The sequence below is a fragment of the Octopus bimaculoides genome, chromosome 3 (assembly GCF_001194135.2).
Source record: "Octopus bimaculoides isolate UCB-OBI-ISO-001 chromosome 3, ASM119413v2, whole genome shotgun sequence".
In the NCBI taxonomy this organism is placed as follows: domain Eukaryota; kingdom Metazoa; phylum Mollusca; class Cephalopoda; order Octopoda; family Octopodidae; genus Octopus; species Octopus bimaculoides.
In genome coordinates this window covers 61,422,052-61,444,556 of record NC_068983.1, presented here as the reverse complement: position 1 = coordinate 61,444,556, position 22,505 = coordinate 61,422,052, and the positions used below count along the sequence as shown (strand labels likewise).

The following is a 22,505-nucleotide window of genomic DNA, read 5'->3' as shown; positions in this document are numbered from 1 at the left end:
AATTTGAATTTAAATAAATACATGCTTCATACACCACACCACTAAACTCCATTAGCAAGCTATTCAACACAACATACCTGAAATATAGAATATGTGCTACTGATCTACAGTACATCACTACTAAACTGTTCTCTGCCTGCACTGTTAAATTTCCCCGTGCACCAAACCAATGACCTACTCTCTGCTATGTAACAAACTATACAGCACTGCACTATTAAATGGTACAAAACTTGTGAACTACACTGCACCATAAGAGAGCCTCTGTGAACATGCAACCTATTAGAAATAGCAGCCAAATTTCCCTCAAATCATACTCAACTGTCTTTAAAAGGGATTACATATGAACATGTAGTCTTAGATACACTATGCTGGAAATAAGACGAGATCATTAGGGCTCAAAAACCTTTGATTTCTTTGATTATGGGTTTGCTCTATGAATCAATCCAAAATTAAGCTACTTCAACAACTAGACTAAACAAACACTACACTGTATTTCCCTATGCCATACCAACAATCTCTATCTGCCATATCAATACAACACCACTCTATATTTCACAACACCATACCTACACCAAATCTAAGTAATAGACTAATAAATTACACTGTACAACAATATTGAACTACACCATACCAATAATGTACACTTATACTGCTACATCAATCAACTACATTACATTGTTACTTGCCTGCTAGAAATAGCAGTCAAACCTCTTTCAAATTATTCCTTATCTTGTAAAACAATGGTCTGATGCAATCAGAGGGAGCTGAAGGCACAGGCAATTTGAGCAATCATCTGAGGTGCCATATGCAGTGAGAAATGGTATATTATGAGAAGTGCATGGGGTTTTCAAAATAAGAAACAGAAAAGATGATAATAATAAATAAAATTAAATAAAGCAATAAGTGAAAATTCTTTAAATAGAGTCAAGCTTGTTTTAAAATATTGAGTGGGTGTTATTAACAGGTATAAGCTCTTCCTTCTGCTAGATATTGCAAAAAAGAAAATTTATTTCCTGGAAATGTATAGCATTCAATTGATGCAATTGGATTTATCAACAGTTATAAGTTACAGGATGTCAGGCTAAATCTGTAAGCTGCATTAAGAATATTGCTTAGAATACCTATAAATGTGACCACAAGAGAGAGAAGCTTTACAAAGAGATATTTACGATCATCCATGACACAAGACAGATTAAAGTATTTTGCAATTTTGTCCATAAAAATGATACTGTAAAAACAATAGTTACAGAAAGTCTTATGAAAACATTTGCAAATCTAAAAGCACAAGAAAAACGTAGTAGTTGGGATAATGCATGTCTTTTACCATTGTTTCTTTTGTTCATATTCTTTAATTTATTAGGAAAAAAGTCTGTTACATGTATAGGAGATCAACAGTACCCTCTGGACTTGCCCTCACATATCCACTTCCATTTGGAACCAACATTTGTTGAAATCATAGCCAGTAATGCAAATACAGCTTTGATCTCTCTCTAACTTTCTCCTTCTCTCTTTCTGTATATATCTATCCCTTTATCTTTTTCTCCTTTCGTCTCCCTCTTAATTAAATCAATTAAAGAATTTGAAACTTTGATTCTATATCTGAACTATTCTTTTTATTTTGTATCTTCCATCTTTATTTGTTTCAATCACAGAACTGCAACAATACTGCAGCACTGCCTTGAAGGATCTCGTCAAACAATCATCCTCAGTACCTATTTTTAAAGTCTGGTACTGAGTCTATCAGTCTCTTTTGTTGAACTACTCGGTTATATGGATGTAAACAAACCAACACTGGTTTTCAAGCAGCCGGCTGGGAAACAAATACAACATATTTTTACACACACACACACACACACACACACACACACACACACACACACACATATATATGTGTGTGTAAGAAAATGAGAAAAGGAATAAACAATTATCTTAAGAACTTCATTAGATTCTGCTATAAAATGCAGTGGACTCATAGCTGAGTGCCTGAGTAACAGTTTATAGCTTCATCAGAGCCTCAGATATGAAGTGGAATTTATCTGGAAAAAGCAATTACATTTATTCATATACTCAGAAAAGCATTACCAATGAAAAATATGTATGTGGAGAATGAAATCTAGGCGTTCCTCCTATAATTAAAAAAAAGTTTAATTTTAAAGTGTGTTTAAGGACAGGTATACTCAGACGTAGGGAAACGGTAATTAGATCTATCTGCCTACCAAATCTACTCACAAGGCATTGGTCATTCCAGGGCTATAATAGAAGACACTTTGCCCAAGGTGCCACAGAATGGGACTGAACCTGAAGCCATGTGATTGAAAAGTGAGCTTCTTAACCACACAATCATGGCTGCACTATATATATAAAGAATAAAAGAACGTTTTATTTCTATATTTGTAGACTCTGCTACTTTGTGAACTTTTTTTTTTTTTTAAATATACTTCTATAGGTAACAAAATTCAACTTGCCTGAGATGTCAGCAACTCGAAAGCTAGCTGTGGATGCATAGCAAAATGTAGGTCTAAATACATTGTATCAGATAAGGGATGAGATAGCCACAGCTGAAACAGTTTTGATCATAAGTTTGCTTTGTTAGGGTTGAGAACTATAGTTAACTTTAACTGGCACTCCATCGATTACAATGACAATGTTCCAATCGATCTGATCAACAGAATAGCCTGCTCATGAAATTAACGCGCAAGTGGCTGAGCACTCCACACTGAACTATACTAAGCAACTAGACTGTACTGCTTCATTCTGCTAAACTATACAATAGCTATACATATATCTCACAGTTATTTACACAACTAATGCAACATTATAATGTTGCCAACAATGGACCAACAATGCTAGTTTGATTATGAAGAAGTAGCAACCAAATCTCCTTTAAATTACTCTCCAATCTCTGGAAAAGTGAGAGACTCAGTTGGTAAAGCAGTCTTAGGTAAGCAGAACTTGAAAGGTCAGAATGTCCATGGTCAGAATGTCTCTGATCATTATATCTGCTTTATCAAGAATGACTTGGGTCTAAACAACAACAACAACAATAATGTAGAAAGAAAGCTTCTATTCAGCCAAGTTTATGAGGTTATTTAGGATTCACTTCTAGATATTTCACTACACTTACATTGCCAAATTTAAACAGTTACATGAGTATCTTACAAGCTTGTTTTTGCTCTTATTTATATTTATTGACCAATATGAGTGAAAGATTTATTGAATATGTGCATGCAGGCATGTGTGTGCGTGAAAGAGAGAGAGAAAGAGGAGATAGATGAGAGTAGTGTGCATCTGTACATTTATCCAAACATACACACACACATACTCTCTCTCTCTCTCTCTCTCTCTCTCTCTCTCTCTCTCTCTCTCTCTTTCCCTCTCTCTCTCACACACATACAGTTTATTATCTCTGCAGATCTAGAATTTAGCCAAGAGTATGAAGGTCTGCTGCAGTCAATATACTTAGCTGAAATATATATATTATCTTTAGCTATCTACATTTAACGTTATAACAGTTATAGAACATTGGAGATGATCAAGACAGTCCATAAAACATCACGCTGGTTTGTTCTGTAATAATTAATTCGATACCTCATGGTTATGATTCTGGTGTGGTCAATATTACTTTTCAGCCCATCCACTAGAATTTAATAAAATATAAACCACTAATACATTTAGATATATTCAATCAACTAGACTCCACCCTACTTCACAAGCTGTTCCTTGAAAAACCAACAGGGAAGCCAATATATTCTGAGTTCAAATCCTACCAGAGTTAACTTTGATTTTCATTCCTCTTGGGTCAATAAAATGTGTGATGTGAAAAACACATTTGTGTACTTAAGAGAACTGCTTGAAAAATTTAATGAGTTGTATAAGTTCTAAATTCTTGATGTGGATATTTCTTTATATATACAGCTTAGACATCCTCCTCATCCTTTTCCTCAACATCATTTGATGTAGCAGTGACTAGCAATCCATGTTTGATTTTTTAGTACTTTGCTCTATTTAAGGGAGAATCTATAAATGTAAGAGATGCGTTACATTTAAGCAACTATTGCAACAACATACAATTCAATAAAACTGACTACTTAGATTCTCCTTAAAATTTCCACCATATCTCGTGAAATCCATTTCTGTTGAGCATGTCCAATAACAAAGTGTCAAGAGACATGTTTGCCTCTTACACACACCAAAAACATTAGAGTTTTTTTAAAGAAAGGGATTAACAGTAAGATGAATAGGATGATTTAGAAGAGCAGTCATTCATTTTTGATTCACCATCTGTTTATTGTTAAGAACATTTATCAGATGCAATGGTCCAAAGAAAATTAACAAAGTAACATCCAGGGGTTTCTATTCATAGTAGTAGTATATGCATTAAGAGAGAAGCAAAAATATTCCTGCAAAAGTAATGAGTGTGCTAGTGGTAGTGTAGAGAGTTCCTTCTAAAGTGCAGCATTTTGATAGTCATAATAGCAGACCCTGCTATTATGCTTCACTGATAGAGTTGTTTACAAATAAATTTCTGATCGAAAACAATAGGTCTAGAGTTCAAATCATTATATAGACTTGCTACAAGAAATAAGGAAATGAAGCTATATAATATTCTTCAAAGATATATTTGAAACATAAATGATGTGAAACAATTACAATCATAAATCTAAATGACCAGAAGATCATCTCAACTTGACAGCAGCTACCAATTTTTTATTTAAGCAGAAAAAAAAAAAGAAGAAAGTAGCTCAGATTTATCAGGAAAATAAACTTTTGATCACCACTCATAATTTCTTTTTAAATCATGAGCAGCAATATGAAATATATAGGTGAAGCAATATCTGAAGCTTGTCATACTTTATCTACATCAGAGCTTTTCAGCCAGGATCCATATAAAATTTTGTTGTTAAAATTTATGTGCAATAAATTGGTTATACTTGCACAATACTCAAAATACTTTAATTTCTTTTATACAATTCCTAATAATATTAATAATATTTAGGTATAAAAATACAGCAATATTTTTTTTATGTATCTAATGAATGTCTATGCAGGTCCAGTAGAGCAAAATAGGAATCAAAGAGGTTAACAGGCAAAAAATGGCTGAGAACCCCTGATCTATATAATCATGATTTCAAATAATAATCTTTTATATTATAGACACAAGGCCTGGAATTTGTGGGGAGGGGGATAGTCAACTACATCGACCCCAGCACTTGAATGGTACTTAATTTATCAACCCTGAAAGGATGAAAAGCAAAGTCAACATCAGCAGAATTTGAACTCAAAACATAGCTGCAGATGAAATACCATTAAGCATTTCACCTGGTGAATATCTCCAATAGCCTTTTAGGTATTTGAAACTTATGTCTTGCTAGATGTTGTATATTTCTAAGCAAATGAGAGATGAATCATTCACTGCATAGAATGCCAGTCACTTGAAAGTAATAAAGATTTCTTTTTGATTGGGTACAAGGCTACGTTTTGAAAGGTAAGGTAACATAGCGGTTGATCTGGGTAGTTTCACTCAGCATGTACATATTATTTTTAGTGGGAAGAATATAATCTACTAAATTCAACCTAATATATTAGTGGTACTTATTTTATTGATTCTTGAGATATGAAAGGTAAAGCTGACATCAAAATCTCAATAACTGAATATTTAGCTATCATATATATTATCAGTTCAGTTTCATTTAGATGATATTTTCCAAGTACCAGGTAATGTTTTTCTAAGGTGATCTGAGAGAAAATTAAATATCTTGTAGAGAGTTATCAAAATATATGCCACGGATATGAATTCCGAGCTAATAGTATAACATCTTGCATTGCCATTTTACTTTTGGCTTACACACATACACACAGATATGTATATGTATACACCTACATATACACATGCATATATCTGTAGACATATAGACACATTAACAGACATTGTAAATATATATGAGTGTTACAGGTTGTCATTAAGAAAGCACTTTCCAAGAATTATCTTCATTATATCTCTTCTCATTTACAGTAATCACACGCAAATGAGAAAAGATCTTATATCAGTCATCAGTGTCTGTTTCTTACAAAAACACTTCAGCAAAAGTAAAACTGTTAGTTTTAACATCGCCAAAGGCTTTCATCATGTGTGATATGAGATGCTTCTGACAAAACTGTTCAGCTGTAGACTGGAACCTTCCTCTCAGAATGTTTCATCATTTGTTGCTGAGAGGCACTTTCTGATCCTTGTTTAATAACTTTGGAGATATGTATAACTTGGTTATTTTTCTTCAACTCTTCTCTCTCAACATGAACAATCTACTTCTTATAACATCTAAACATGCACAACCTCATCCTTTTCCACTACACAAGATACAGTCCTTATAAATGATTCTTGATAGTTTGGAATCATTCAACAGAACAACAATACCATGAGTATACACCTCTGCAAAACAGAACCCATTGTCATAAACAACATTCAACAAAAATCAATATATGCCTTCCTGATCTAGGCTTTGCACTCTGTGATAGTAATATCTTCATGTTGTAACAATGTGTACATTTTACATGCTTACTATATCTTGAACTCAGCTTAAAATCGTGTAATTGAAACTATTTAATATAGCTACCAGTATGATGTTAAAGTTTAGATATTCAATTGAATAAGGCCTTTACAGGTAAAGAAATTTATGTAACTACTTTACTCAGATATATACATCCTGTGCAACAACATTATTGACTTCAACATGTACCTACTGGATTCAATGTACCATATTAAGATTAATTAATTAATAATGCAAAGACTTTCATTTTCTGTTTGCTTAAATATTTAGAGAAGTGACTATATCTAGAATATTTTCACAAGATAACTATCCTGTATTATATTTATGTACAACTGAACCACAAATATTCCAGTATTTAAAGGAAGCCTAGGCAATTGTATGGTGCACTTGGAAAGCATTTTCTACTCAGATAAAAAATTAAACTGACCTCAGATTATAAGCCACTAGAAGGTAATGTTAGCAACAATTTTACATTACTGAAAGTATTATAAGATAGACATTGCAAATAATAGCTTTCGATTATGAAATATCAAATGCAAAAAGACCTGAAATATCACATGTTTGATGCCTTATCACAATTGGAAGTAACGAAGGTTGTATAAAAAGTAATGCAAAAGTGAGTATTAAGGCATTTGATAGGCTTGTATTGGCATATCAGAGCTCTTCAGTACTTTGGCAGCATGTTGTCGTTTGTTTGATGGAGCAAGCAATATTCTGAATGTATATATTATCAAAACATATGGTTCACTTTTATGGTTTACAGCATATGACATACAGGAAAAATGAAATTTCAAGTATTTAATTTCATACAAAACCTTTTGATTTGGTTGCAACGATCTTCATACAGTATTCAATATTTATAGAACTGAGTCCATTCATTTTGGCTGAAGGAGTGAAGCAGGTGTCTAAATATTGAAACATTCAGATTGTTATTGAATAAATCTACTAATGATGTTTTAAATAAAGACTTTTATAACTATGAGATTTGCTATTTATATTATTGATATGAATAACCTTAATCTTTTATTTGGTATGTTTATTAACGAAAATACTGCAATAATGAATAATTAATTTGTTTATAATCAACCAACTACTATGGCTAAAGTAAATCAAAATCTTTGAAATCTATTCTCATTGAACATTTGTTAAAATGTAGTTAGTCTTTGTATTTGCTTCATCTTGTCTCATTCAGTCTGAAAAGATAAAAGAGATTTTTGTTGTTGTTGTTGTTGATGACGACGACGATGACGACGACGACGACGATGATGGAGATGGAGATGATGTGGTGGTGGTGGTCGTCGTCGTTGTCGTGGGAGTGTGGTGATTTTTTTTTCATGTGTTTTGTAGAAACTGTTGCTATATAAAAAAATGAAAATACAAAACCGGTGATTACAAACAGTTATATTTTATCTGGAATATTAAAAAGGGTTTTTGATAGTAATTCGAGCAATTCTATTGTTGAAAGACTGTCTAAGTCATTGAAAAATAACTTAACAGCTGAAGATAACATGTTGCAATTGAAGAGTTAATTGTTTTCCACCAACTTGAGACATTTACAATAAGAACTAAACATGATGACATACATTGTAGTTCAACAAGGAACCAATATGTGGAGCAATATGCAAGATGTCCAATGTGTGCTAAGGTAAAGCAAAAGTTAATACTATTCTATATTTTTGAGATGAGGAATTATGTACATTATTATGCCAGGAGGACCAAAGACTTGAAGTATTTCGTGTTGCAAGACAGTGTGTGAGAGAGAATCGTGATGTTGTAGGAGAGAAATGTGTCCACATGGATGATGGCTCACGTGCACTAAATGAAGCTGCAAAGAGAGAGGTTTGGAGATGCCACTATGAAAGGTTGCTTAATAAAGAGAATGAATGGGAGGAAGAGAGTCTGCCGCACATCAACCCAACAGAGGAACCAACTATCCTGATTGACAGTACTTTGGTAAATAAAGTGATCAAGAGTATGAAGAGAGTGAAAGCCCCTGGCCCATCAGGAATTACTGCAGAGATGCTCAAAATATCTGGCAGTTAGTAGCCCGTGCTCTTATCCATTATGCTATACACCCGTGGGCAATTATAGTGTGAATTTTAGGGCTTATAAACCAAGTATTTCATCTTTTCTTAATACTGTTTCCCATATTACATTCGCATCTGCACTGGGTCTGCTTAGGAGGTTATTGTGTCCTTGCACATGTGCAGCCTCTGTCAGTTTTCATATTTTCTAGTGGTGTTCTCCGTCGATTATTTCAACTTCATCCCACAACAGGAGGTGGTCTCTATTTTTCCATACATGATTGGCTATACCAGATTTTTCAACATCCCCTCATGTCACAGCTTTACAATGTTCCTCTACCCTTACTTTAAGGGGGTGGCATGTTTCACTTTTGTATAACTTACCACAACTGCATGGGATAGAGTACACACAGTTTTTGGTCATATTCTCTTCTATGACTTGAGTTCAAAACTCCACCAGAACACCTGATGAAGGCTGGAGTACATCAACTGAAACATTGTGATAACAACAAACAAGATGAGGACACCTATCCATCCATTATAAATAATGTAAAACAAAAGTTGTCTCATACACATAATCTGAAGGCATTAAAACATGGCTACACATGCATATGAATAATGTACATGTCAAAAATTTAAGATTAATTATCAATATTTAGTGTCCAACATTCCATGCTAGGATGATTTGGACAGTTTGATAGAATCAGATGAATCCAAGGACTGTATCATGCTCCAGTGTCTGCTTTGGCATGGTTTCTATGGCTGGATGCCTTTCTTAACACCAACCTCTTTACAACTTGTTCCGGATGTCTTTCTATTCCTCTACCTACCATCCTAGTGAAGTCACTAAGCAGCTTGCAAGACTACTAACACCAACTTTACAGGGAAATTTAAGCCAGGAGATGAGAAGTAGAGAGGAGTAAAAAGCATTAGAGAAAGGGCCAGAAACAGAACAGGTTTCTTAGTGGAGAGGAGTTACAAGAAGATTATTCACATTATAGAAGAGAAAGTAGGAGCAATCTGATGGAGCTGAAAAACAATAAAAACAGGGGTGATAGAGTATCAGGATTGTTCCTAATAATTGTTGATGCACTCTCTGAGTGACTAAAAATAACAAAAGTGATGAAGAAAGAAGGAGAAAGGGTTAGGTATATATTAAGAGCTTGTGTTTTTCAGAAACAATATTTCATAAACAGGGGTGTCTCACAATACCTATGAATTTCATAGTTATAACTCATGTAAAGGACTTAAATTGAATGTAAGCACTGCCATATCATTCTGTTTGAAATGGAATTGCTGAAAAAAGATGACTGGTATTAAAATAGGATTGAAAGCATATTCACCTAGTAAATTTTGAGCTGCATGCTTTTGAACTATAGAACAGTCCCTCATTCAAGCAGACTTCTTAATTCATCTGCTTTGATGGGTAGACAAATGCTTATCACTATTAAAAGTATCTAATGAAGCTGCAGTTCTTGTTGTTTGGTATCAATGCAGAAGAAATGATGAACCTCCTCTATTTTTAACAGCAATTGTGGGTTACTGAGAGTAATATCTTCATGTATTACATGATAAGAATAATATATAACAGCATTTGATTATGAAATCTGAAATAAAAAGATCTAAAAATATCATACAATATATAATCTCAACTTGAATTTATTAATAATGTTGGTTTGGATAAATACGATGATGATGAGGAGGATGACGATGACGATGATAACGACGACGATGAAGAAGATGATTTTTTTGTTTTTCATCTATCTGGTAGAAAGTGATGTTATAAAACATGAAAATACAAAATTTGAAACTCTGAAGGATAATATTCTTTGGGTATATTGAAAAAAAAATTTCAAAATAATTAAAGCAATTGATCTGGATGAACAGCTATAGATTATTGAGGGTGAACAGATTATATTAGTTCATGTAAGTCAAATAAACAATACAAATATTAATAGGAAACAGACAGAATCACTCACTCAAGCTTTGAGCAAAATTTCAGGTTCTTAATGAAAATTATAATTGGATAATTGAGACAGGAACAAACATTGTAAATGATATTAGTTATAGTTCTCAAATAAAGAAAGGGGTTAAAACAATTCATTTGCTGGTGATATTACTATTATGCAAATAATATTGTAGCATTGCATGCTTTGAACATGCTTATCATATCTTGTGACTCGGCTTGATGGTTACATAATTAACATGACTACCAGTTTAATATCAGAATGCTTGCATAGTTATTTGAATAAGACTTCTGGAGGTACAGGATAACATATGGCTACAGTTTTACAAGGATAAATCCTTTACTGTTGGTTTATATTAATGGATTTTAGTAAGTAGTTACTAGAATGATTATGCTAATCACCATGATGTCATCAACAAACAAGGGTTGCCATTAAATAAACATCATATTGTACAGTTACAACAACATGACAGAATCTTTAATGATCTTTCATATAACCAAGATTGGGTTTCAATTATTGAAATTCCTTTTCAAGGCCAGAAAGTAATTAACATTCAGCTGTAACTAATAATATATACAAAGTACAAATATACTCTACACTATTCATGCAGCTGCATTAAACTTTAGAAGAAATACCCTTCATCTGATTAGCAAAATATTAATCACCAAAACTCATCAAACATTTACCCACCATCAAGCTGTGTTTTCCCCACAGACTCTTCTCACATGAAAATAGTCTATACTACACTAAATTTTCCAATTATGTACTAACTTCACTTAGATATGTTCACTATTCATACTTCTCCTTTGGTTGCCTGGAGTATGACTCAGCCTCAAAACTAAGTCCTTCATTTAATATAATACGAAATCCATTTTCTCCAAAACTACCACACTGTAAAATTCCCTCCCACTCATTTCATGTTTTCCTCCATAAAATCTATGAGAGTTCAAGCTGAACATTAACCATTTTAAATTTACTCAGTCATCCTTGACCTCCAGTTAAGTGGGGCTTGAAAATATACCTTCTACTTCTGACTAACAAATTAGAAAATATGTAAACAACAAAGTTATAATTAATTTCCATATGCTTTTATCAGTTTATTGAAAAAGAAAAATGAGATTGTGGCCTTCATTTTTTCGATTTTTTTTTTTTTTTTTTTTTTGTCTTAGAACATTAATAACATGAAATAAAACCAAACTAACTCAAAACTGTGTTCTGTATGTTGATCATCAGGATTCTTTTATCCTTTCAGTGCAAAATTTAATTTCATGTTTATTCCAGTAATGCTGTTAAATATCTATCAAAAATGGAATTAGTATTTTCTGCAAGTCATCTTGCAGAAAACTTGACATCTCAACAAAAAATAGTTTCAAACATGACATTTCTCAACAAAAGACAGATATGTATATAAAACTGCTTCCACAGTTAAGGGTAATGAAATTTTGAGTGGATATATTTGACTTCCACAGTAAAACGGTTAACTCTGTGACACTTGAAAGAGTCAATTTAACAGTATTTTATGTGCTGTTTTATATGATTCTTAAGTAACTTTTGAGAGCTACTATATTGACAATCCATGCTAAGTACCAACATTTAAAGAGAAAATTAAATGTTTTCCTTTTTTCTATTTCATTTACAAAATGTGCCACCTTTAAATCACGAACATAATACTTTGCTAGAAACTTTCTATCCAACTGTCAGCTGATTTATCTTCATGTAAATACAGTCATTACTATGTTTAACAGCATGTACAATTTATTTATCATTTTCTTTTGCTCAAAACAGAACCAGATATCACTTAAATCCACTTTCTACTCCTCAGTGGCAGTACGTTATAATATAATTAAAACTTACAACTTACAACTGAAAAATTACTTGGTGTAATCTGTTGTGAAAGCAGTGAGGAACAGAAAACTTCAAAAGTAAGTTGTTTTGTTTTGATTAACAGTCTATATAACAATATACACAAGACATCATCATCATCGTCGTCATCATCATCATCATCATCAGATAGCATCAATCCAACAGTGATGAATACTGCTAGGGGTTCAAAGTGCCTCCTCATCTTCACTTGCTCCAGCCTGTGGTTCAAGGTTCTTACTTCATTCAGATAGAAATATATTTCATACCAATTTATGTTTGTGTTTCAAATTTGCGATGTATGCATTGGTAATCTATTATTACCTATATACTGATCCACAGTTGGACACATTATCCATTATGCCACAAGCCCTAGCTTGTGTGTGTGTGTGATTTATTATACACAGAATTTAGCATGCCATGTATTACTGGGCAATCATCCAGGCTCAAAATACAACATAGCTACTCTCTAGCAAAATGAGAAAGAATTTAGAAGAAAAAAGTAAATGAAAAATGGAACAAGAAAATGAGCATGGAAAGAATAGATATGAGTTGTGTCCATTGGGTTCATTAGAATGGGAATTAATAATGGTTGATGTAGTTAACTTGACAGAGAACAGTTAAAGTCTGTAAAGCTGCATGCTTAATAGAGGGAGGTTGGTGTTTTCCAGTTTGATAACAGAAATTTATCCAGATGCTTGCATTTAGTGAAAACTAAGTCTTCATCAGCTGTCTCACTCAGGATTGTAGCAGTTGACACCTTAGACAGAACTGCATACCCTAGAAAAGTCAACAGCCATTGGATATGATTGTTAATCAATGGATATAATGGAGACAAGGTACAAAAACAGACAGTTGAATCCTAGTAACTGGAAACTAGATAACATGAGAAATGAATGTTTAGTTAAGACTAGTAAGTGGGACAAAAATAGAAAAATGTAGCTTCATAATAGTATTCTTATAATGAAATTAAATAAAATATAGATGTTTTATGATAGAGCTTACCAACCACATGGTCCCGGGTTCAGTCCCACTGCGTGGCATCTTGGGCAAGTGTCTTCTACTATAGCCTCGGGCTGACCAAAGCCTTGTGAATGGATTTGGTAGACGGAAACTGAAAGAAGCCCGTCGTATATATGTATGTGTGTGTGTATGTATGTGTGTGTGTGTGTGTTTGTCCCCCCAACATCGCTTGACAACCGATGCTGGTGTGTTTATGTCCCGTAACTTAGCGGTTCGGCAAAAGAGATCGATAGAATAAGTACTAGGCTTCTAAAGAATAAGTCCTGGGGTCGATTTGCTCGACTAAAAGGCGGTGCTCCAGCATGGCCACAGTCAAAAAAACTGAAACAAAATAAAAGAATAAAAGAGTATGCAAATATAACAAAACAAATGGACACAAAGCAATAGTACAAGTGCAATGCAAAAGAGAAACAAAATGCATAACAAATGATGGGCAAAGTCCTTGAGCAAATAATAGCTGAAAGAAGAATATATGTGCTTGCTAGAGGATCTGAAATATAAAAGAAAGATCACTGATCACAAAAGAAGTAGGAAGTGGCTAGCTGGGAATGGAAGAAATCAAAGAAGAAAGCAATAGGTGAAACAAGAAAAAAGAAAGAAAAGAGTAAAAAAAAAGAGGGTTACACCAGTTATAGACAAAATAAATGTGAGAATATATGGGTGTGTTTGTTAGCAAACATAAATATGAGGAATGGGCACAAATGAAAAAAATACATTAAACTTATAATGAAAAAATAGCAAATTATGCTCTAATCAGCTGTCTTAGGATTATAGCAATTTCTTTTTTTTTTTCTTCCAAAATATCAATAGCTCCCAGAATTTCCAATCTTCTTGAAATGAAAATGTTAGAGTTTATTTTTTTTTATTTTTTATTTTTTTGTTAGTCATGATTTACACAAAACCCAGAATAACAAATCTTTTACTTTAAATTCTCCACAAAACTAAAACAAAACAGTCCAATTTATTTTGTTCCATGTGTATGCAGAAGTATATACATTTTCACTGTTGGGTTGATATAATCAGTCAAATATTTGTAAGAATGATTCTGAGTTTTTGTTTGTTTGTTTTTCAAATAAATATTCTTTATTGTTTTATGTTTTACTTTATTAATAGTTTGCACAAAAACATTTTTTAGTTTAAATAAATCAGTGTGATAGAACATTGAATAGTAAAAAATAACAATAAAGACATTGAAGTAATTCCTCAGAAATACTATATTTAATTAGTCCTGATATTGCAGTTAACAACTCCTTCACTAAGGTTTCTAAAGACAAGAAAGAGAGGTTAGTGAATTAAGAATACATTCTGATTGTGCTTCAATATTTAAATGGCTATATGTATTTCCCATTTGAAATACCATGTGTATCCACAATTTGTCTCCCTTATATATATGCACACACACACACACACACATACATCATCATTATCATCACCATTTAGCATCCTCTTTTCCATGCTGGTATGGGTTGGACAGTTTGACAAGAACAGAAGCCTGAGTGCTTTGTCAGAATACACACACACACATATGATGATGATAATAATAATAGTCATAATAAAGATTATTACAAAGTAACATTAGCATTCTCTCTCTCTCTCTCTCTCTCTATATATATATATATATATATATATATATATATACACACACACACACACGCACATATATATACAGCTTCAAATAGACCTACACATGTTTCTACAGCATCAATTAGTAACCATTGCAATTGCAAAATTTCTATAATACCGGTGCAGTTTCTTCATGGTTTTCAGTTTAATATCCTTTGATTTAACTGTTTAAAGTTTTCTGTTGATTTTCTTTTCATTCTATGATGTGGAGTTGTACATTGATTTAGACGCGAACTATCTTCAATTCAAGTTTTAATTGGAAAACTACATTTTTATTCCTTATAGACAGTTATTTCAAAACATTTCATTGTTTAAATGTTTATAATTCATTTATATTGAGCAAAGGTAAACTTTCTCATATACAAGCAACTTAAAGCTGGCTCCTGTCTAGAATTTATCATATTATCCTTAGATACAAAAATTTGGTGAAATTCTTCCATACATAAGTTACATTTATTAGTTCCTGGTCTGTATGGTTTTGTCGTACTAATTAATTCTTCTATACATAGGTCACTTTTATTAGTTCCTGGTCTGTATGGTTTTGCAGTACTAATCAATTCTCAATTAATAGTATAGTCTTTGTTTTTGGCTTTAATAGACCAGATCAATTTACTTAGACTTGTTTTTATTTTCATCTTTAAATGAATTTAAGTGATGAGTCAGTCTCTTTTTGAAAATTAGTGTAGTTACACCGATGTAAAAGTATTCATTTCCCTCAGATGTAACTTTACATCTATATATTATATTTTTAGTTTTACATCTATTATTCACATAACAGGAGTCCCATTTAGAACAGTTGCAGAGATAATTTTTTATATTTCTCTCAGATTTAGTATTAATTTGATCATTCATGGTAAAATCAAATTCATTTCTACTAAGTTCTTTATTACTACTTACTCTTTCAATAACGGTATATCTGTTCTATTTCTAGCTGAATTTTTATTCAATTCTACATTGTCTCTTTCTTCCTTTACTTAACCAACCCATTTATATTCTGATCCCCAATCTTTGTGAGTATACCCAGCATGTTGCCACCATCTCTATTCTGCTGTCTCCTACTCTCTCTCTCCTTCTCCTGCACTTCCATCAGGTTGGGCAACCATGTATTTCCTTTGCAGTAGCACACCTGTTTCTGTCTTCATTCCTGATGTTTCTCTCTCTAGCTGGGTAACCTTGTACTTCCTCTACGGCAAGACACCTGTATCTATCTTACTATAACCTTTTCATCATCACCTCCTCCCCTATTAAAAGGTTATTTTTTGTCTTGCAAGTACTTGGTGACTCTGTCAGTGCAGGTGCCACTTAAAAGCACCCAGTCCATACTGTGAAGTGGTCAGTGTTCAGAAGGGTATCCAGCTGTAAAAACTTTGCCTATGCTTGCGCCACATAAAAAGCACTATGCACATCACCTGTGCTTGTGCTAGGTAAAAAGCACTAAGTCCATTCTGCTGAATGGTTAGTGTTAGAAAGGACATCCAGCTATAAACATCTTGCCAAAACAGGGGCTGTTTCAGGCAGGGCAATATCAAAAAGGGTTAATGTCTTTGTCATGGTTCCTGGCTAGCATCTTAGGATGTTTTTATTGTTGGTGTGGTTGATGCTGAAGTTGCTTGTCTACAAGACTTTGTGGTTGTCACCTTCTTTTCCTGTTTCCCTCCACTCTATTGTATACAGTGTGAATGGCTGTGTAACTATATGTATATCTGCTCATATAGATTTGAAAAGGTGGTTTTCTGTTACACTGGGTTCAGCCATTCCACTGATGTTTCCTGATAATCAGCATATTGATTTCAAATTTTGGAACAAGGCCAGTATTTTGGTGGGGAAAGGGGTAAGTCAATCAGATCAACCCAAGTTTTCAATGGGCACTTGTTTTATCAATTCAAAAAAGATGAAAGGCAAAGTTAACTTTGGTGGAATTTGAACTCAGAACATGGATGAAATGCTAAGCATTTTATCCAATATGCTAACAATTCTGCCAGCTTGTTACTCTAACATCATTCATTGAATTTTTTATTAATTACTGAGATGAATTAACAATATTGTATAATGTTTCAGCAATCAAATATGTAATACTAGAATTTAACAAAACACATGAATGTTATATATATACATAAGGCGGAAGACAAATTTCTAGTTTTTAGTAGGAGTTCAAAATTTTATAAGAGATTCAAATTTTTTATAGGATTTTAAAAATGTTTATATAGAGACAAATTTCTATGAAGAGTATAAATCTTTTGGGAAGGTAAAAATTTTCATGAGGATTAGAAAATCTTTATAGGAGCCAGAAAATTTTCATATTTTAAATTTGTATAAAGAATATGATGTTGAAAGTGTAGATAAAGTCATTCATTTGTTTGAATGTTAATGTATTTATTTTATGCAAAACCTTACTGTTTTCATAAAGTTATGAATTCATTTAAATCAACAATTTAATTGAAATTCTTAATTTGAATCATGGGATATACTTTTTCATTATTTTTCTGGCATATTTTAATTTTCTCATTGCCTTATTTCCATGATTGTTTTGTAAAAACATCTTAAATAAATTCAATCTGTGTAAAGTTTTATATAATTTTAAACCCATAAAATGACAATCTATCTATGTTAAATAATTATAAATTTTTCTGATCTTGTATCTTCTTTAACAATATAAAACAGTCATATGAGTACCTGTAATGATATATATATGTATGCTCAAAAATTCGACAATGACTTGTCATAGAGAAAATTGAGAGCTACATTTGAAAATCAGATAAAACTTTAAACATTTTTATTGTTTTTAAACCTTCCCAGACTCCCAAATAATTGAAAACATAGTGCAAAGATGGGATGCCAGAAATGCATGGCACTTATAAATTTGGTAGGAGGAACTGAAGGAATTCCATTGTATATATATTTATGAGGGTGTGTATTTATTTGTGTGTGTGTGTGTGTGTATTACTATCTCCTTGCCTTGACATCACGGGATAGTTGTAAATGAGTGTCACCTTTATGCAAATGCAGTTCTCTGTTTCTGTTCTTTTAAGAAAACGTCTGGTCATGAGAAAATTTTACCATACTTGGAAACAGGTGAGGGCATTCAACAAATTCCATCCGACCCATGCAAGCATGGAAAAGCGGACGTTAAAACGATAATGATTATACTTATGGAACCAATGTTATTTAGCCTCCAGGTCAACTTTGATGGAGCAGACCTATGATAATAAATGTTCTCTCATTGCTTTGTACAAAACATAATTAAGGTTGAACTCTGATCCTGCACATGATGCTAAGATAGAAACGTTATGGCGCCATCGAGAGAATGTTGATGATATATCATTCCCAGCATATAGAGTCAAGGAATGAAATTCTAGGGTTCTGACATACTTGATGTAGTTAACCAATGTTTTTATTTGAAATTACGAGGGCGGCGAGGCGGAGGAATTGTTAGCATCTCATTATGTTCTGATTTCAAATTCCGCCGAGATCGACTCTGCCTTTCATTCTTTCTGGGTTGATAAAATAAGTACCAGTCGAGTATTGGAGTCGATGACATCGACTTACCCCATCCCTAAAACTGCTGGCATTGTGACAAAATTTGAAACTATTATTTGAAATTACGGTAGAGTTTCTAAAATATCGGTCTGCGGAATCTCATGGGGAAGAAAAAAAAAGATACAAAAGGAGGTAAAAGAGTGAAAAAAAAAAAGAAAATGAAATTAAAATGCTTAGATAACATTGTTTTCAGTCACAATTTTCGTTGTATAAAACACTGGAATACTAGGCGGGGGGATACACTTTTCTTTTCCTATGACTTGGAGAGTCTCTTCCAAAAATTACCCTCTCAATGATGGCAAACAATCATTTCCTAAATGACAAATTCTAGAAACAACAAAAAGTATATAAGTGAGAATACATATATATATACACACCGGTGTACAAACGGTGAGTGGGAGAAGTACTCCAAGTATAAGGTAAAATATATTTAAGAGTTCGAAGCTGAAGATTCACTCTGTCGCAATTCCGAGTTTCTCACTTGTGTGCGTTCGTTCAGGCAACAAAGAACGAATGTTTGAGCAAACGCATTAAAGCAGGAAATCCAGAGCAGAGACAAGAGAGAATCTTCGTATTTAAGTAAATAAATTAGATATATGTGTGTTATCTATCTATCTATCTATCTATCTATCTGTCTGTCTATTTATCTATCTATCTATCTGTCTGTCTGTTTATCTATGTATACATACATTTGTAGTGTATTTGTGTGTACCTACGTAAGAAGATATATATGTGTATACATATGCATATTTCTATGTAATGTCTGCGCAAATGTACGGCTCTGATATTTTTCTGTCGTTTCGTGTGTGTATATATAAAAGTAAAGGTGGGTTTGTTGATAGATCGAAGATGGTCAGGCAGGGAATTCTCGAATTACTTTGTGCAGTAGTCACGTGCGATTACGAATCACATCGCGTGTTCGATCCTGCTATCTACCATCGCCACACATCATCCTTGCCCCGTTTATTTTCTATTACTCTCCTTCTCACCTGTCACCTTTTTCATTTCGTTTTCTTCTTTCTCTCCTGTTTCCGCCTCCCTCCCTCCCACTGCAGCTGACGCATCACACAACAAACCCTGATTAGGATGATCGATTTTGCTGCAGTTGTCTGCTCTTGATCAGCTTTAGTTGCATGTTTCTTTTTTCCTCTATCGATATGATCGAACGGCCGATAGATGGCAGTGCAGTACTGTGACGTAACTACTTAGCATACCAACCTGACAGACGACGTAGCCATCCATACATTGCATAGACAGACTGACAGGTTAGTTATTTTTCTTTTACTCTGTCCCTGGCTTTTTCCTATTTATACATTCATTAAAATTTCACTGAAACCTCTAGAATAATACCTGTTTTTGTTACTGGTATCCTTCGAGGACAGTATCATAGCTGTTTATTCATTATATAGGCCTACTACTATTTCCAGTTCGATCTGTCTTCTACTGTTGCTGATTGGATTTCTGAATGAGAAGGTGTAGCTTTGTAGAAAATGGCATGTAGTGATCTAAAGCTAAATATATTTAGCTTAATATTTCTCCTGGCTGTCGAATTTTTCGCTTAGCACGATTATTAGTAGTTGTTATTTAGCCCCGTGTTTTCCCAGACCAAACAAACGTATTATGAATGACATTCCAGCAATGGCCACCCCTTCCTTTTTTATATTTTCTTGTTTCTCGAGAATTACATTATCCAATGTCCTTCTCTTTTTAAAGACGGTAAAGGTGTGATTTGACTTATATATCTGACAGGTCATGCGACCGCGTCGAAGCTTCCAAGTTGGTTTCACAACATTGTTAGGGATCTATGTCAGCGATTTTCTTCTATTATTTTTCATTTATTTTTCGATGATGTATTATTTATTGAATAGGTTTCGGATTTTTGTACCAACCTGCGTTCATCACACCCTATCTCCATTAACAAATATGATACACTGGACAATGTAGTCTTTGATATACTTATCCGGAGAAGAAAAAAAGAATCAAAAAATGGAATGGTCAAAGCCGGAATGCTTTTAATAATAATCACACACACACACATACACACATAAGGTCTATTGGACTGTGTAGTCCTTGATATTCTTGTCCGGAGGAAAAAAGTATAGGATGGTCATGGCTGGAATACTTTTCATAATCCTTTCTACTATAGGCACTAGGCCTGAAATTTGGGGGCAAAGAGTCGACTACATGGATTCCCGTACTTAACTAATATGTATTTCATCGAACCCAGAAAGGATGATAGGCGAAGTCGACCCCAGCGGAATTTGAACTCAGAGCATAAAGACGGACGAAATTCTAATAAACATTTTGTCCGATGCGGTAATGATTCTGCCTGCATCCTGCCTTAATGTTTTTAATAATAGCCATTAAAAAAATTTATATATAAGTTATATTGGACAGTGTAGTCCTTGACATAGCTGTCCAGAGAAAAACTGATGGGAGGGTCATGGCTGGAATGCTCTTAATAATAGATATACTCTTTCTGGGCTTACCTGGTCAAAGTAACAACTCGCGTCTTCCGTAGCCGCACCTCTGCTCTACGGCGTTTTACACACACACACACACACACACATCAATATAGTCTTCCTTCTTTCTCTTTTCTATTTCTCTCGCGTACATTTACACATACAAACACAGTTTGTTTGTTTTGTTTGGTTTTGTTTTTTTTTTCTATGTGAAGTTATATACAGAAACAATTTAACAAAATTGAAGGTTCATTAAATACTTTTCAATAAAGTACATACTGATTTTCTTTTTACAAAAGGTTGACTGTGACTTCGGAGTTTCAGTTTACAATCGTCATCAGACTTTCTGATATTTCAGCTTACCAGATGAAACTTCGAAGCCACTGTCAACCTTTTACTTGCAAAAATTGCGTATGTGTGTATGTATTTAACGTGCAAAAGGTTTAGAATGACATTGCCTACATACAGACATACAAACAGATAGAGAGACAGATACATGAATTCCCAGTTGATGTGATTTGCTGTGAAATGGAAAAAGCAGTCGATATTGTTAGTAAAGTGGAAACTGAGTTTGCTTTAGTTACTCAAAGTAACGTAGACTTAATATCAAATAAATGCTGCGCGCGTGTGTGTGTGTATATATATATATATATATATATATATATTTAATAATAATATGACGACAAAAGAATGAATGAAACCTCGATATTATGTAAAATAGGGAAATTTATCTTTAAATATAAGATGTGACAATTAGTTGGTTGTCATAATAAAACTCAGAGTTTCGGATACCGGGGCTGAAGTCTACTCCGGCATCTCATCAGTTATTAAGACAAAACGCTTAATAACTGATGAGATGCTAGAGCAGACTTCAGCCTCGAAACTCTGAGTTTTATATTATGACAATCAACTAATTGTCACATATATATATAATCATTAGATTGTTTAAAGCGGTGTACATATTTTATATTTTGAGAAAAAGTGGTAATCAGAATTTTGGATGATTATCTATTTAGCGCTTTCATCTAAATAAATAATTATCCAAATTACTGCTTACCTTATATCTATCTATCGCACTCTATAATATATATATATATATATATATATATATATAATGTGTGTGTGTGTGTGTGTATACACACACAAAACTGTGTGTATGCACACACAAAACTGTGTGTATATATGTATCTGCATAAATGTGTGCGTGTGCGGACGTTTATGTATATAAAAATATACGCACATATAAATGTATATATATATATATGTGTGTGTGTATAGATATGTCTATGTATATTCTAACAAGTGTCATTCACACTCACAGACGCGGGTTATCAACTGCGCGAATTAAAATCTTTATATGCGATTGTACAAGTGACATTAAAAAAATAAAGTTGCTTTTTCTGTATTGTAGTGCATTTCACTGGTCAATTTCGGTAAATATTCATTCGTTGACATAGTTTTCAA

General features: G+C 33.3%; 1 long non-coding RNA gene across 1 annotated transcript in view; it reads right to left on the bottom strand.

The window, feature by feature from the left end:
- The window catches only part of LOC106876993 (uncharacterized), a 42,215-nt gene extending 21,063 nt beyond the window's left edge, over window positions 1-21,152 (bottom strand). The window contains exons 1-4 of the long non-coding RNA XR_001410314.2: window positions 21,069-21,152; window positions 13,402-13,740; window positions 9,913-10,176; window positions 7,361-7,450 (exon numbers count right to left, since the gene is read on the bottom strand). This is a non-coding gene — a long non-coding RNA (uncharacterized LOC106876993). The remainder of the gene's footprint in view (window positions 1-7,360; window positions 7,451-9,912; window positions 10,177-13,401; window positions 13,741-21,068) is intronic.
- Between the last annotated feature and the right edge of the window lie 1,353 nt (window positions 21,153-22,505).